Genomic DNA, 16,486 nt, shown 5'->3' with positions numbered 1-16,486 from the left:
ATAGGTAGGAAGTGATACCTCAAAGTAATTTTTAACTTAATTCCTTTAATCAATAGTTATATAAAACATTTTTTCATCTGATGTTGGTAGTTTTGATTTCTTTATCTGAAAACTTTCTGCTCATATCCTTTGACCATTTATTAGTTGGAAAGTTACTTGTATTTTTTATAAATTTGACTAGTTTTCTACATATATTTAAGAAATAAGGCCTTTATCAGAGATACTTGTTGCAAAATCCTCTCTCATCTCAGTTTTCATTTTCCTTGTAATTTTGGTTACATTGACTTTATTTGTACAAAACCTTTTTAGTTTAAATTATCAAAATCTTCTATTTTACATTTTTAATATTTTCTATATCTTCATTGGTCCTAAATTCTTCCCTTATCCATAAATCTGACAAATTCTCTCTTAATTTGCTTATGGTATACCCTTTGATCCAGCAGTGTTTCTATTGGGCTTATATCCTAAAGAAATACTAAAGAAGGGGAAGGGACCTGTATGTGCCAAAATGTTTGTGGCAGCCCTGTTTGTAGTGGCTAGAAACTGGAAATTGAATGGCTGCCCATCAATTGGAGAATGGCTGGGTAAATTGTGGTATATGAATGTTATGAAATATTATTGTTCTGTAAGAAATGACCAGCAGGATGAACACAGAGAGGCTTGGCAAGACTTACATGAACTGATGCTAAGTGAAATGAGCAAAACCAGGAGATCATTATACACTTCGACAACGATATTGTATGGGGATGTATTCTGATGGAAGTGGTTCTCTTCGATAAAGAGAGCTAATTCAGTTTCAATTGATCAAGGATGGACAGAAGCAACTACACCCAAAGAAAGAACACTGGGAAATGAATGTAAACTATCTGCATTTTTGTTTTTCTTCCCGGGGTTATTTTTACCTTCTGAATCCAATTCTCCCTGTGCAACAAGAGAACTGTTCAGTTCTGCAAACATATATTGTATCTGGGATATACTGCAACATATCTAACATATATAGGACTGCTTGCCACCTAGGGGAGGGGGTGGAGGGAGGGAGGGGAAAAATCGGAATAGAAACGAGTGCAAGGGATAATGTTGTAAAAAAAAAATACCCTGGCATGGATTCTGTCAATATAAAGTTATTATTAAATAAAATAAAATAAAATATTAAAAAAAATTTTGCTTATGGTATCATCCTTTAGTACCCATTTTGATCATATCTTGGTATACAGTGTGAGATGCTGGTTTATATCTAGTTTCTGTCTCATTGTTTTTCAGTTTTTGTAGAACTTTTTGTCAGATAATGAATTTGCCAGATAAAAGACTTGGGTTTTGGGTTTTATCACATACCAGATTATTATGGTCATTTACTATAATGTAATTTATATCCAATTTATTTCGCTGATCTAGCACTCTTTCTTAGCCTACTAAATCGTTTTGATAATTATTGTTTTATAATATAGTTTGAGATCTGATACACATAGGCTATCTTCTTTTGCATTTTTTATTGTTTCCCTTGATGTCCTTGAGCTTTTGTTTTTCTAGATGAATTTTGTTATTATGTTTTTCTATCTCTATAAAATAATTTTTGATAGTTTGATTGATAAAGCACTAAATAAATAGATTAGGTAGAATTGTCATTTTCATTATATTGGTTTGGCCTACCCACAAACAATTAATACTTTTCCAATTGTTTAGATATGACTTTATTTCTGTGAAAAGTGTTTTATACTTATATTTAAACAAGATTTTTCTTGGCAGCTAGACTCTCAAGTATTTTATATTGTCTACATTTATTTTAAATGGAATTTTTCTATTTCATGCTGCTGGACTTTGTTAGTAATATGCATAGAAATGCTGATAATTTATGTGGATTTATTTTGCATTCTGCAACATTGCTAAAATTATTAATGATTTCAAGTAGCTTTTTAGTTGATTCTTGAGAATTTTCTAAGTGTAATATCATGTCTTAATCATCTTAAGATCAATATCTTAAAAAACAATAGTTTTGTTTCCTCATTGACTATTCTAATTCCTTCAGTGTGTTTTTCTTCTCTTATTGCTATAGCTAGCATTTCTAGCATATTATTAAACAATAGATGTTATAATGGAGCAGAGAAATAAATGGAGCTTTCCTTAATGTGATATTTGATATTTATATAAAACTAGCAGCAAGCATTATCTGTAATAGGATAAGCTAGAAGTCTTCCTAGAAATCAGGAACAAAGTAATTGATATAAAGTTATTGATATAAACAATTTCCCCCTAAGTACCACTTTGATTGCATCCCATAAATTTTGGTTTGTTGTCTCATTTTTATCATTTTCTTTAATGAAATTATTGATTATTCCTTTTTTTTTTTAATTCAAAAAAATTTTTTTTATTATTCCTACAATTTGTTCTTTTACTCACTTTTTAAAAAAGTAAATAAGTAAAGCTTGATTTCCAATTAAGCTTTAATCTCTCTATTTTACTTTTGATTTATGTCCTTCCCAGGATACCCTTCCTTTTATCAGCTCTCCCTCCCCCTTTTATTATTCCTTTTTTACTTCTTTAAAGGATAAGGTAGATTTCTATATGCAACTGAGTGTATGTGTTGTTCCTTCTTTGAGGCAATTTTTATGAGAGTAAGGTTTAAGCTTTGCCCATTACCCCTACCCAATCTTCCCCTTCATAATAATATCTCTTTCATACCTTTTTTGGTGTGGAATAATTTCCCTCATCCCATCTCCCTTCTCCTTCTTCCTATCCCATTTGTTTTATTTTTGGAGGGTATCATTCCATCAGAGTCACTTGATATCTACATCCTCTGTCTATATTCCTTCTAATTGCTCTCATAGTAATAAGGTTTTTAAGAGTTACAAGTATGTTTTTAAACAGCTTAACTTTTTTGAATTTCTTATATTTTCTCTTATTTCTTTTCTTTTTTTTTTATCTTTTTAAAACTTTTTATGTTTCCCTTGAGTCTTCTATTTGGAGATTGAATTTTTTTATTCAATTCTAGTCTTTTAATTAGGAATGATTGAAAGTCTTCTATTTTGTTAAATATTCATTTCCACCCTGAAAGATTATATTCAATTTTACAGTTAGTTGTTAATCTAACTCTTTTGCCTTCATCTAAGCTCTCTGGTTCTTTAATGTGGAAGCTAGCAATTCCTGTAAATCCTGACTATAGCTCCACAATTATTTCCTTTTGTCTGCTTAGTGTTTTCTCATTGATCTCTGAGCTTTGGAATTTGACTATGATGTTCCTGGAAACTTGCGTTTTAGGCTGTCTTTCAGCTGGTGATTGTTGGATTCTTTCAATTTCTATTTTGTCTTCTGATCTTCATATATATGGGTAGTTTTTTTTGATAATTTCTTGAATAATGTTGTGCAGGTTTCTTTTTTTAAAAATCATGGCTTTCAGATAGTTCAATAATTCTTATATTCTCTCTCCTGGATCTTTTTCTAGGTCAGTTGTTTTACATTTTTTCCCCATTGTTTTCATTTTTTAAATTTCATTTTATCATATCTTTATATCTCATAGAGTCATTAGCTTCCACTTGCTTAAGTTAAATTTTGAACATTTGTCTTTTATTTTTTCAAATTTGAGCACCAAATTATTTTCATCCTTCCTCTCGTACTTTAAGAAGACAAGATTGATATAGGTTATATATGTCAGTCATTCAAAACTCATTTCTACTTACCCTCATTCTGTAAAAGAAAACATGGACAAAAAACTCAAAGGAAAATAAAGTAAAGAAAAAGTATTGTTGATATGGATTCATGTTCTTTCTCTGGAGATACACAGCACTTTTTATCATAAGTTCTACAGTTAATTTTTTAGTGAGATTTTATACTTCTTTTTCTATTTGGCTAATTATATTTTTCAGAGAGTTCTTTTCCTTGGAAATTCTTTTTTGCATATATTTTCCCATACCATTGACTCTTTTCCCTTGATTCTTTTGCATTACTCTCGTTTTTTCCCCCAATTTCTCTTCTGCTTCTTCAATTTGCTTTAAAAAAAAAAAAAAAAAAAAAAAAAAAAAAAACATTTTTTAAGCTCTTCTAGAAAATTTTGGGGGCCTGAGACCAAATTACATTTTTCTTTGAAACTTTGCATGTATCCATTTTGACACTCTTGTTGTCTTCTAAGTTTATGTCTAAATGATCCTTTTCACTTTAGAAACTTTTTAAAGTAAAATTCTTTTTTTGTTCATTTTCTTTTTACTTTTTTGTGATTTTTTTTTTTTAATTTGCGAGTTAAGTTCTTTTTTGTGCTGGGGCTCAGATTCTTACTGCTAAAAAACAAACAAACAAACAAAAAAACAGATTCTTGCTGCTGACTTTCACTGGGATTTAGGACTTAGCTACTTGCTTTCCTTGGAGAGTATCCTTCTAGTTTCTACTAGGGGCCTCCCTTTTTGGCTTTTCCTGCTAGGCTGTCCCAGGGATAGGATTTTTCTTCTGGGTTGCTGTTGTAACAGAATCTTTCTGGTGTCTGATCCTATAGGATGGATCTTGTTGTTGGTCTACCCCAGAGGTGGGACCCTGCTGCTGAGTTGCTATGGATACAGGGTCTCTCTGATGACAGACCTCAGTGGTAAGGTCTTACCATTGACTAGCTGCAGGGTAAGATTTCTGCTACTTGTTAAGGGACAGATCAGTTCTCCGAGAGCCTCCACAGCTGTGAATCATAACATCTGAAGGAGTTGCAGGGCAGCCTTTGCTGACACAGGTGTTGTGGACCAGGAATGAATAAATTGGAGACAGAGGGAAGAGGAGAAAGGTCAGAGAACCTTACAGCCTCTCAGTCTCCTTCTATCATCCTCTCATACAAGGAGATCCATTCTGGATTGGATCTCCAGCAGCCACTGTCAGGTGGCTCCCATGTATTCCAGCTCCTGTGTATTCCAACAGCTTCTGATCAGCAGTGATATCAGTCAAGGCCTAACAAGAGGCTTGTGCTAGAGATTGGGTCTTTGGGTGGGGGCCTTGCTGTGTTCCTCAGACTGCTCTTTTGCTTAGGTGTTTTCAATGAATGTATTTCACATTTTCTTCCATTTCTTCATTCCTTTTAGTTTGTTTGCCTGATTCTTGCTGTCTCAGAGTCACTAGCTTCCATTTGCCCCATTCTAGTTTTTAATGTGTGATTTTCTTCAGTTAGCTTTTGTATCTTTTTCCATTTAGCTAATTTTATTTTTGAAGGTGTTGTTTTCTTCAATGGATTTTTTTTTTTTTTTTTTGCAGGTTGCTGCTGCTGCTCTTGACCTTGCTTTCTTTTCATCCTAATGAAACTGACCTTTCCTATTATGTTGGTGAAGTGCTTCCCTACTTCTAGATCAATGCTGAGATGGTTTTTTCTAATTGTTTGGAGGGGAATTTGGGAAGACTTCAGAGGGTTCCTCCCTTGATCCTCCATCTTGGCACAAAAAGTCTCATCTGTGTCTTTTAAAGGCAAACTCAAAGGCCAGCTTAGATGTATGAATAATTTCTAAGATATTGACTCCCTGATGCTCTCTCATGACTATAACTTTGAAAGGGGTGAACTTGAGTCAAGGCTGGAAGAAAAGCTGTGACAAATAAGGAGAATTCACATTGGAAGAGAGAATTTATATCTTATTCGAGATAAGAAAGGGGAGAGGAGCTTACATATTTCACATATATTTATTATATTTAGATTATATGTATATTACATACATATAATCATATAATAATTAATCATAATTAGAGGCAGTTCAGTGTCACAACAGATAGAGCACAGAATTTGGAATCAGGAAGAACTGATACTGATTCCTGTTTCAGATACTTACTAGTTCTATGATCCTGGCTAAATCATTTAATCTCTTTAAATCTCAAATTTACCTGTAAAATGAGGATAATAATAGCATTTATCTTGTAGGGTTATTATGAGAATCAAATGAGATAGCACATATGCTTTGCAAACCTTGAAGCAAATAAATGCCAATTATTAATAATAATAATAGAAAATGTAGAAAAAGAAAGACAGAAAGATGAGAGAGAAAAGAAAAGAGATCTAGTAAAACATTTTTAAAAAAATGCACAATAAAGCAGAAGAAAGAATAGAAAGAGGAACAAACATGATATCTTATATGTTGAATTTATTACATATTTAAAAGAAAAACAACCTGTGCATAATAGAAATTCATAGCTGCAGATAAAGACCTCTTTTTCTTATCTAACACACACACACAAACACACAACATATATGTGCTCATTTTATTTCCATTTAAGTTCAAAATAAAAACAAATATTAAAAAAAGAAATCATAAATCTTGGATACAAACATTCATATTTAACTTTTAGCTTGTATAGCCACAAATAAGTGAGAAGTTAAATGACTATATCCTATTAATTAATTTAGACTAAGCTAGTGTTAGCCTTTATAGCAGCTGCATCACATTGTTGCCTCATATTGAGCTTGTAGTCAACTAAAACATATGTCTTCTCTTTTTCACCCAAAATGTTCTCTTCAAGTCTTTCATATCTCATATGTATATAATCAATTTTTGTAGCCTAAGACAGGACTTTTCATATATAAAAAGTGCAGATCTAGAGCCAAGATAACGGAGTAGGCAGTAAGTTGTTGTAACTTTCCATATTCATCTCTAAACAACCATAAAATTGTGCCCTGAAACAAATCCTGAAACAGCATAGTCAGCAAAAATATGGGGTGAAACAATCTTTTAGCCCAAGAAACTTGGAAGATTGGCAAGAAAGATGTTTCACTGGAATAATTGGGGAGCATAGTCCAGGATAGGAAGCATTTCATTAAACTAGCAGAGAGTCCCACTTTAGCAAATCAGCTAGGGATCCTGAGTCATAGTGTGTTAGAGTAGGCAAACATCACCTACACCCTCTATGTGCCTCATAATAGCCAGGAAATGGGCAGACTCCAGCTTCAAAAACCTTCAAGTCCTTCAGCTTAGCCCAGGGCAAACAAACATCTTCCAGTAGCCAGAAAGCCATATATTTCAGCATAAACCCAGGTTAGAAACATCCCATTGGCCTCAGTACATGCCAATCACCAGCATTAGGATCCCAACTCAGCACCAGGTAAGCTGGCAGACCCCTACAGCCTCCAGGAGCACCAGCAGCAGTGTCCCTTCTACCTTGGAGACAAAAATCAAATTTAAAAGAAAGGCAAAAGTCCAAAAAAAGTTCCAAAAAAACCACAAAAGGAACCTGACCTTAGAAAGTTAGAAAGATCAAGGCATAAACTCAGAAGAAGACAACAATGTCAAAACACCTAGGGGCAAAAGCTAAAAGAAAAATGGGAAGTGGTATCAAACCTAGAAAGAACTCAAAGAAGAACTAAAAAGAAAACCTTTTTAAATTACAAGAAAATTGGGAAAAGAAATGAGAAAGATGCAAGAGGATAATGAAGAGAGTTAACAGATTGGAAAAAGAAAACGATTATTTAAAAAGTAGAATTGGCCAAATGGAAAATGAAGTACAAAAGCTAAGTGAGGGAAACAACTCCTTAAAAGTTATAATTGAGCAAATGAAAACTAATAATACTATGAGACATCAAGAATCAATCAAACAAAATTTAAAAAATAGAAGAAAATGTAAAATATCTCATGGGAAAACAACTGATTTGGAAAATAGATCCAGGAGAGACAATGTCAGAATTACTGGACTTGTAATCAAAAGAAGGCCCTGAATAGCATGTTTCAAGAGGGATATGGGATAACTGGGACACTGATGCATTGTTGATGGAATTATGAATTGGTCTAATCATTCTGGACAGCAATTGGGAAGGGCAACTAAATTGTGTATACCCTTTGATTCAGCATACCACTACTAGGTTTGTATCCCCGAGACATCATAAAAGATGGGAAAGAACCTACCTGTGCAAAGATATATAGCAGCTTTTTTTGTGGTAGCAAAATGTTGGAAATTGAAGGGATGCCTATCAATTTGGGAATATAATGGAAAACTATTGTACAACAAGAACTAATGAACAGCAGATTTCAGAAAAACGTGGAAAGATGTGGATATGGGAACCAAGAAAATACTATGCACATACTCAGAAATTGTGTGATGATAAATTATAAATGACTCAACTTTTCTCGGCAACACAATGATCTAAGACAGGTGCAAAGGACTCATGAGGAAAAATGTTATCCCCATCCAATTAAAGAGCTTATGGCCTCTAATTGCAGAATAAAGCAGACTTTTCCCCACTCACTTTATTCTTTTTTTTTTTTTTCACATTTTTTTTTCTTTTGATCTATTTCTTCTTTCACAATTGTGACTTATATGGAAATATTTCCATATATAGTACATGACAGCCCATGTACTATTCATATCAAATTGTCTATCATTTTAGGAAAAGAGGGGGGAAAGGAAGAAGGGAGAAAAATATTGGAACTCAAAATCTTGTAAAAATTAATGCTAAAAATTGTCTTGATATGTAACTAGGAAAAAATACTATTAAATATTAAAAAGTACAGCTCTAGTACACATGCCTTCTATGTCTTTTTTGGGTTGTTGATAAAAATACAGATTGGCACAAGGTCAAGGACAAAATCTGGGGAAACAAAAGTGTCCAGTTAAGAACACAAGGTACAGAATGGGATCATTTGTGCATGTAGAAGGGTGGAATAGGACCACTTGTGCAGAAAAGGGCCACTTCATTGTATGAGGCTGAGGTGAAGGAGTAGATAGTGGCAGGGGGCATCAGAGTTGTAAAAGGAGTAAGAGAGGAGGAGAGGGAGCTTATGGTGAATGGCTTCAATTTTTTTTTTCAATGAAATATGATATAAGATTCTCAGCTAAGTGTAAAGAGAGGAGGATCTATTGGAAGTTTGAAGAGAGATAAAAAGATTAGAAAAAGTCACTGTGGTGAGGACAACAGTGAGTTAATTGGGATAGTGTGTAAGAATTGACTGGTCACAGTAAGGGCCCATTTGAAATTGTACAATATCATTTTTAGTGGATCCAGTCAGCATGTTTTCATGATTTTTTCTCCTCGATTTCTCTAGCTTTCAGCAGCACATGAGTTGGAGCTAAAGCATTATTTTTAATGGTGCATTATTTTTCATTTTCACTTGTGACCAGCTCATCTTTGCTTCTGCTCCTATATTTCTTCAAGGATTCTAAGTAATCTCTGTTTTGTAAAATGCTATATCCTGCTTATACCTCCCACAGGCCACACTGCAGGCACCATTATCATCCCAAATGACAATTGAAAGGATGTCAATAACTACCCTACTTTTTCATTTTTGAAAAATCTTTAGGAGTGATCTGTGCATGTATTATGAATATACTTGAAGAAAAGTTGAAAAGGGGGCAAGTTTTCCCAAATGACATTCTCTTGGACACAATATTTTTAGAGTCACACAATTGAATGTCAGGGGTGGAAAATACAACATTCTTCTTAGTTAATTGTTTAACTAGCAAAAAATATTGACTCAGGCAGAATGGAACCCTAAGATTAGTCTCTCGAGCATATTTTAATGTCTTAAAAGATTTCTTGATAAATTCCAAAGCAGAAATAACTTTTTGAAGACTTCTGATTATTAAGATCAAGCAAAACATAAAATGGACATTTTTGCCTAGCAAAATTGTTTGCTACTATTATGAAAGATACTATGTTCAAGATAAAATTAGAAAAGAGATTCTCTCTAGTCAGTAGAATTCTCTCAGTGCTTCTGTTTGGGGATAATACTGTGTTGATTGAATAAAGGCTTAGAATGTTACTTGGTTTCCTTAGTGTGAACCACAATTACTCAAATGAGACCACACTGAAAAAACTAAGTACAAAAAAATGTTTATTGTCTAGACTATTATAATGTTAAATCTAATTCGTTTAGTGTGTTACTACATCTATCTATAACAGACAGTATAATTTAACAATGAACTGGATTAAGAATAAAACAAGAGGAGGATAGTGGGTTGGGTAGCATTTAAAGAGTATGTATTACTTTTAATAATTGTAATTAGCTCACAAAAGTGCTTCTTTAAAAAGAAATCTTATTTTTATTTACAATTATTTTGAAGTTTTCTCCCCCACTGTTACACAGCAGGCAATAAATTATTTTTAGCAATGATATAAAAAGAAATAAATAAAGCAGCTTAATAAAAATAACATCTATCTCATTCGACAATTTACAAAACATTGTACTTCTATAGTATTCCACCTTTGCAAAGGAAAGGATTCATTTCCTCTTTTTTTTCCCTCTGGGAAAAGTTTAGCTATTATAATTACATAGAATTTCAGTTTGTGTTTCAGTTCTTTTCATTTACATTCTCGTTAATGTTGTTTATGTTGGATTTTTTTTTTTTTTGCTCTACTTATTCTGCTCTGCATCAATTCACATATCTTCCCATGTGTCTCTGAATTATTCATATTCATCTTTTTTTATAGTACATTATTCCATTACATTCATGTAATACAATTTGTTTAACCAGTTGCCAATTGGTAGAAAGTTTCTTTTCTTCCGATTCTTTGGTGTCACAAAAAGAGTTGCTATAATTTTTTTTTTTAATACATAGAGACTTTTTTACTTTGAGGTATAGTTCGTTATTAATTTGCAATGTCTGTCATAACTATTTGTATTAATACACCCTCTAAATGGACTATACTTCACATTATAATAGTCTAGACAGCAATAGTGGTATCATTGGATCAAAGGATATATATAGTTTAATGACTTTTTGAGCATAGTTCTGTGTGGGTCAGAAACCATTAATAAAAAAAAGACTGGATAGATCTCTAGAAGCAAAGCAAAGTTTATTATACGTTCTCACGAGAATCCGCAATCCCACACATTGAGCAGACACTCGAAGGGAGGAAGCACCATAGGAGGCAGGGTCAACGCTTTTAATCCCTAACGCAAATTCCCCCTCCCACCACTGACCCTCATCCTTATTGGCTGAGGATCTTACATTCTAAACGTGGGAACTACCCAAGAAATTGAACTTGACCTATAAGTACATAGTTGCCCATATTTGGTCGAAATAGGGAGGATAACCAGAAGGGGGTTTAAGTATGCCCTTAGGGGGATAACAGGGAGGAGACTTTAAGTATGTCCTTAGGAGAATGGCAGGGAGGAGACTTTAAGTATGCCCTTAGGAGAATAGCAGGGAGGAGACACTTTAAGTATGCCCTTGACTTAATGCTCAAAGTCCTTCAGGCCTACTCAAACTTTGAAATAGATGAAGCCTTACTCAATTTTCACAACTGTCTTGAAAGATCTCACCTTATCTCGTTCAGTTCCATATTGTTTTCCAGAATGATTGGAATAGTTCACTGCTCAATAAATAATGCATCTTTGTTCTAATTTTCACAAATCACTTTAGCAAATGTCATTTTTCTTTTTTTGTGAGTTTAGATAATTTAATGAGTATGAGGTGGTTACCTTAGAGTTGTTTTAATTTTAATTTCTCTAGTTATTAGTGATTTAGAGTATTTTTTTCATGATTACTGATAACATTTCTTTCTCTAAAAACAGCCTGTTCATATCTTTTAACCATTTGTCAGGAGAATGGCTCTAATTCTTTAAATTTGGCTCAATTCCCTATGCATTTTTAAAGTGAGACCTTTATCAGACAACTTGCTGCAAAGATTCCCATTTCCTTTTCTTCTAATTTTATCTACATTGATTTTATTTGTGAAGAATTTTGTCATCAAAATTTTCTATTTTACCTTCTGTGAACTTCTTGTTATATCCATAAATCTAAAAGATAATTTCCTCTATGCTACAATAATTTATTTATGATATCAGTTTTTGCATTTAAATCATGTATCCATTTGAACTTCTCTTAGTACATAGTGTGAGATACTGCTCTATTTTGTTTCAACTACACTAATTTACAGTTTTCCCTATAGTTCTTATCAAAAAGTGAGTACTTGCCTCCCTTTTAAGTGAGCTCTTTACTGTGCTCATTTGCTTCTGTATAGTGTATACCTAATCTATTCTACTAATCAACCATTCTATTTCTTGAACGAGATAAAGTGAGATCTTTCAAGACAGTTGTGAAAATTGAGTAAGGTTTCATCTATTTCAAAGTTTGAGTAGGCCTGAAGGACTTTAAGTATTAAGTCAAGGGCATACTTAAAGTGTCTCCTCCCTATTATCCCCCAAGGTCATACTTAAGTCCCCTTCTTGTTATCCTCCCTATTTCAGCCAAATATGGGCACCTATGTACTTATTGGTCTAGTTCAATTTCTTGAATAGTTCCCCCGTTTAGAATGTAAGATCCTCAGCCAATAAGGATGAGGGTCAGTGGTGGGAGGGGAATTTGCGTTAGGGATTAAAAGCATCGACCTTGCTCCCTATAGTGCTTCCTCCCTTCGATTGTCTGCTCGATGGGTGGGACACCCATTCTCGAGAATGTAAATAAACTTTGCTTTGCTTCTAGAGATCTATCCAGTTGTTTTATTAATGGTTTCTGACCCACACATTCTTACCTAGTACCTGTTTTGACTATTACAGTTACCGTGATAGCCACAGAATGTAAAAAGATCTGTTGAGGTTTAGATTTGGGGTACCTAAATGAAATTAGGGTTTAGTTGAGGTCTAATGACAGGTTTGGGGTACAGGGAGTCAAACAGAGCTCCCTTGCAACCCCCTTGGATTCAGTACAAGGAGATTTAGTAGTGGCGCGAGTCCCCAATAAAAGCATTTATTGGCCCGACACCTAGATTGATAAGAGGTTTATTATTGGGTTTGGAGGTAAGGAGATAGGTGAAGGTTGAGATAAGGAGGGCACCGGACAGAGGGTCTCACATGGCTAGCGTGTTTGGAACCTCTGCAAAGAGGAGGTCCTGGTATCTCCCTTTTATAAAGGGAGATTTAGCTTGAGGGGCTTTTGGGTGTAGTCCCAAAGTTGGCTCAGATCTGGGTGGGATTGGGACAGGTTTGGATCTTCTATTGGAATTCAAAGGGACCAGGATTTGTGAGTCAAAGGGTAATTACATTAACAAGGCGGGGTTGGGAAATCACAAAGAAAGGAATCTTTCCCACATCAGATCTAGAGGAAAACTTTTAAAATACTGGACATATCCCCTCTACAAGATCACAGCAATTGAAGAGAAATAAATGGCTTTGTATTACATTCCTTTGAGTCAATGTCCCTATCAATGACACCATGCTTCATTGAAGTAAAACCTCCAATTATCAAAATCTAGGCATGAATTCCATCCCACCAAGTAAAAGCAATACTGATATACTATTTACCTCTATTCAAATTCCAAAGTCACTTTGTTTATTTTTATTTCCTGATGGTTAAACAAGAGATAGCTTTCTAATTCTTCTAGAAGAATCTAGGAATTTTAGATTTCAGCAAACAAAAGAAGAAAACTGCTTCCCATTCCTGGATGAAGGAAAATGTGAGTTGAAGAGCAGTTTTATACTTCAAAAAAAGAGTTGGGCACATGGATAACCAGAGAATCTCACGAAGGATTCTTAAACTGTGGTCTGTGTGAGGGGTCCTCAGATAGATTTTAGGGGACCCATGAATTTTAATAGGGGAAAATTTACAACTTTATTTTCATTAATATCTACTTGGAATGAGCATTTCCTTCAGTGATTTAAAAACATTATTTTGAAGATTACTTGGCTTCCCTAGTCTGCCAAAGGGATCCACAATACAAAAAATAATGTTAAGAATCTAGACCAAGGGTAGGAACAAAATGAAACTGAAAGTAGAAAAGATTGAACTCTCAGAGCTCAGAAAGAAGGATCTTAGGATCATATATTTTTGAAATCTTGGAAATAATTTTTCTAATCTCATTTTCCAGATAAGCAAATTGATTGCCTAGAGAAGAAAAAGGGCTCATCCAAAATTTCACAAGAGAGTGAACTAGCAGAAGTGGGAACATTGAAAACTCAGCTCTTCTGACTCAAATTCAGTGTTTTGTTTTGATTGTCTCTTCATCCTCATACCCTTGACCCTCCCATCCCTGCATTGCTCTGGGCTTGGAAGTCAATTTAGGTTGTTAAATGGAAGAATCCAAAGAGCATGACTGTCTTAATTTGATAAAGCTAAACTTGATTTTATCTGTAATTACTAGCTCAAATGGAGTTTATCATCTTCTAAGGTGGTCAACATCTTTAGGAAATTCATTCTTGTTTATAAGATGATTGGTCTGAAAGTGGGATGCTATCAATGACAGGCTATCAAAAGGGGTAAGAGACAAAACAGAGGGTTATGCCTCTTCCTTCCTGTCAGATTGAACAATGGATAATAGTTAATCTAGGGAGCAGGTTTGGAAGATAGAGCCCGGAGAGCCAGTGCAGCCACTTGCCACACCTGACAGATCCTGTCAAACTAGGTGGTGGCAGGGTACTTGTTGGGCCATCATGATCTTTTCCAGTATAGACGAAGGGAACAAACCCAGCATCTGTGAATTATTTTGCTTTCTTTTTCTTCAGGAGGTAGAATTTGTAGCCTTTCACATAAATTCTACCTGTCTATTGATTCTTTTCTTGGGCAAATATCAGGAATGTGCTGCTATATCAGGAGGCAATAGACATGAGCTTTTAGAACAAGGGAGCAGATAATCAGAGTGCAATAATTATAAATGTAATAATATAGTCTATTTAGTGTTCTATAGGGATTTGGATCTATAAAGCAGGGACAAGTATCTAGATGGCTAAGAAGTAAGAGGTACAAGTAAAATTCAGTACAAATTGAATAAAAGAAAAATGTAGACATAGTTTATGTTGGAAAAAAAACTATTTAAAATTCTTGCTGTTTCTCCTTCATTTTCTTTATTTTTTTTTTAAATTAAATGTCCTTTTTTAATGATGTGGTTTCAAATTTAGCAGTATTTTTAAAAAAGTACAAATTGTAATAAAAATATATTTACCAGAACATTAAAATAAAACTAATGTTTATCAGAACTGTAACAGTGAATAGTGTAAGGAGAGCATATATATTGAAAATTTCCTTCTTTCACAGAATAATTCAATTTTGTACCCTAGTCATATTTATTCTTGACCTGAAGGACTCCAGAATCCTTCAGTTTAGTAAATGTATGTACTTCATTTTCAAAGAAGATCAATAATATCAAAAATGATGTCTTAATGTTCATGGATTGGATTTAAGTGAGGCAGAATTGTACACTCATTAGCGTCACTCTTTCTTCTAGAGTCATCCAAGTACATTGGCAGGACAAAAGTCAAGACACCTTAACAATGGCTCAGGATGCAGTGGATGATCTTGACATATATTTGCAGTCTGACCAAGCTCTAAGCACTCTCCAGGACCTACCTCAGCTGCCTTCATGCTTGTAGGAACAAAACGTTTTTATCCACCCATTCTACTGGGGAAAGTTTTCACATGCTTAGAGTAGATAATCCTCTAATTCGTCAATGGTTTTGAGGTCTGTAAATTACTTTCAACCTAGTTTACCCAGTACCCAGAGATAGTTTACCAAAGTATGGATATTATGTATAGTATAGCTTCTTAGAGCCAAAGGTAAGAGCTGTGTGAATCAGGTAGACATCAAAATGGATGAACAAAGTCCTAAAAAGATTTGGCAAGCACTCACACTAGAGGTGTTAGTCCTCTTGAATATCTCACATACCCCAATATAATACAAAATAATAATAATAATAATAACTAGTAAGGCATGATCTGATGGCTAAAATTATATGTGAGAAGCTCTCTAATTTTCATGGATTGCCAGATCATAACCCTGTACTCCAGATACCCATCTTAAAATATTCTTGGGATAGTCGGTCAGTTCAACTAATCAACAAACATTTATTTAGATCTTAATCTGTGCTAGACATTTTGCTAGTGCAAGAATATAAAGAAAGGCAAAAATGTTGGTTTTGCCCTCAAGAAGCTCACATAGTAATAGGGAATGACAGCATGTAGATGGCCATCATACAGATATATATAGAATATATAAAAGGGAATCAAAGAGGGAAGATACTACTAGCAGAAGGAAGGTACCACAGATAGAGGAAAGGGGATGGGTGGGAGGGAAGGACAGAAAGATCTGTTGTAGAAGGCGAGTCTTGAAAGGAACTACAGACTGTAAGAGGTGGAGGTGAGAATAAGAACATTCCAGGTATAGTACACATGCCCAAGAAATGAAATTGGGAAATGGACTATCATGTATAAAGAATAGCAAGTGAGCTGGCATAGCTGAAATGTATATTACATTGAGGGAAGTAAAGTATAATAAGTAAGAGTTCAAGTGAGTAATTGAGGATGATCCTGTGGTTGTGAATCTGAAGGATTAGGATAGGAGTGAAGAGAATATACTAAGTTCTGTTTTGAACACATTTAATTTAAATACCTGTTGCACAGTTGATTTGAAGTATTGCAAAATTAGTGATGTAAAATTGGACTTAGGAAAGAGATTAAGTCTGAATAGACAGAGTTGAGAACCATTTACATAGAGTTGATGAATTCACAGGAGATACTGAGTTCACCAAGTGAAACAGTATAGATAAAGGAGAAAGCCCAGTTTAGAGCCTCTGGGGACATTTATGGTTAATGATAATGATATGGATGAAGATCTAGCAAGGAA

This window comes from Antechinus flavipes, chromosome 3 (assembly GCF_016432865.1).
Source record: "Antechinus flavipes isolate AdamAnt ecotype Samford, QLD, Australia chromosome 3, AdamAnt_v2, whole genome shotgun sequence".
Classification (NCBI taxonomy): Eukaryota; Metazoa; Chordata; class Mammalia; order Dasyuromorphia; family Dasyuridae; genus Antechinus; species Antechinus flavipes.
This window is presented reverse-complemented; position numbering follows the sequence as displayed.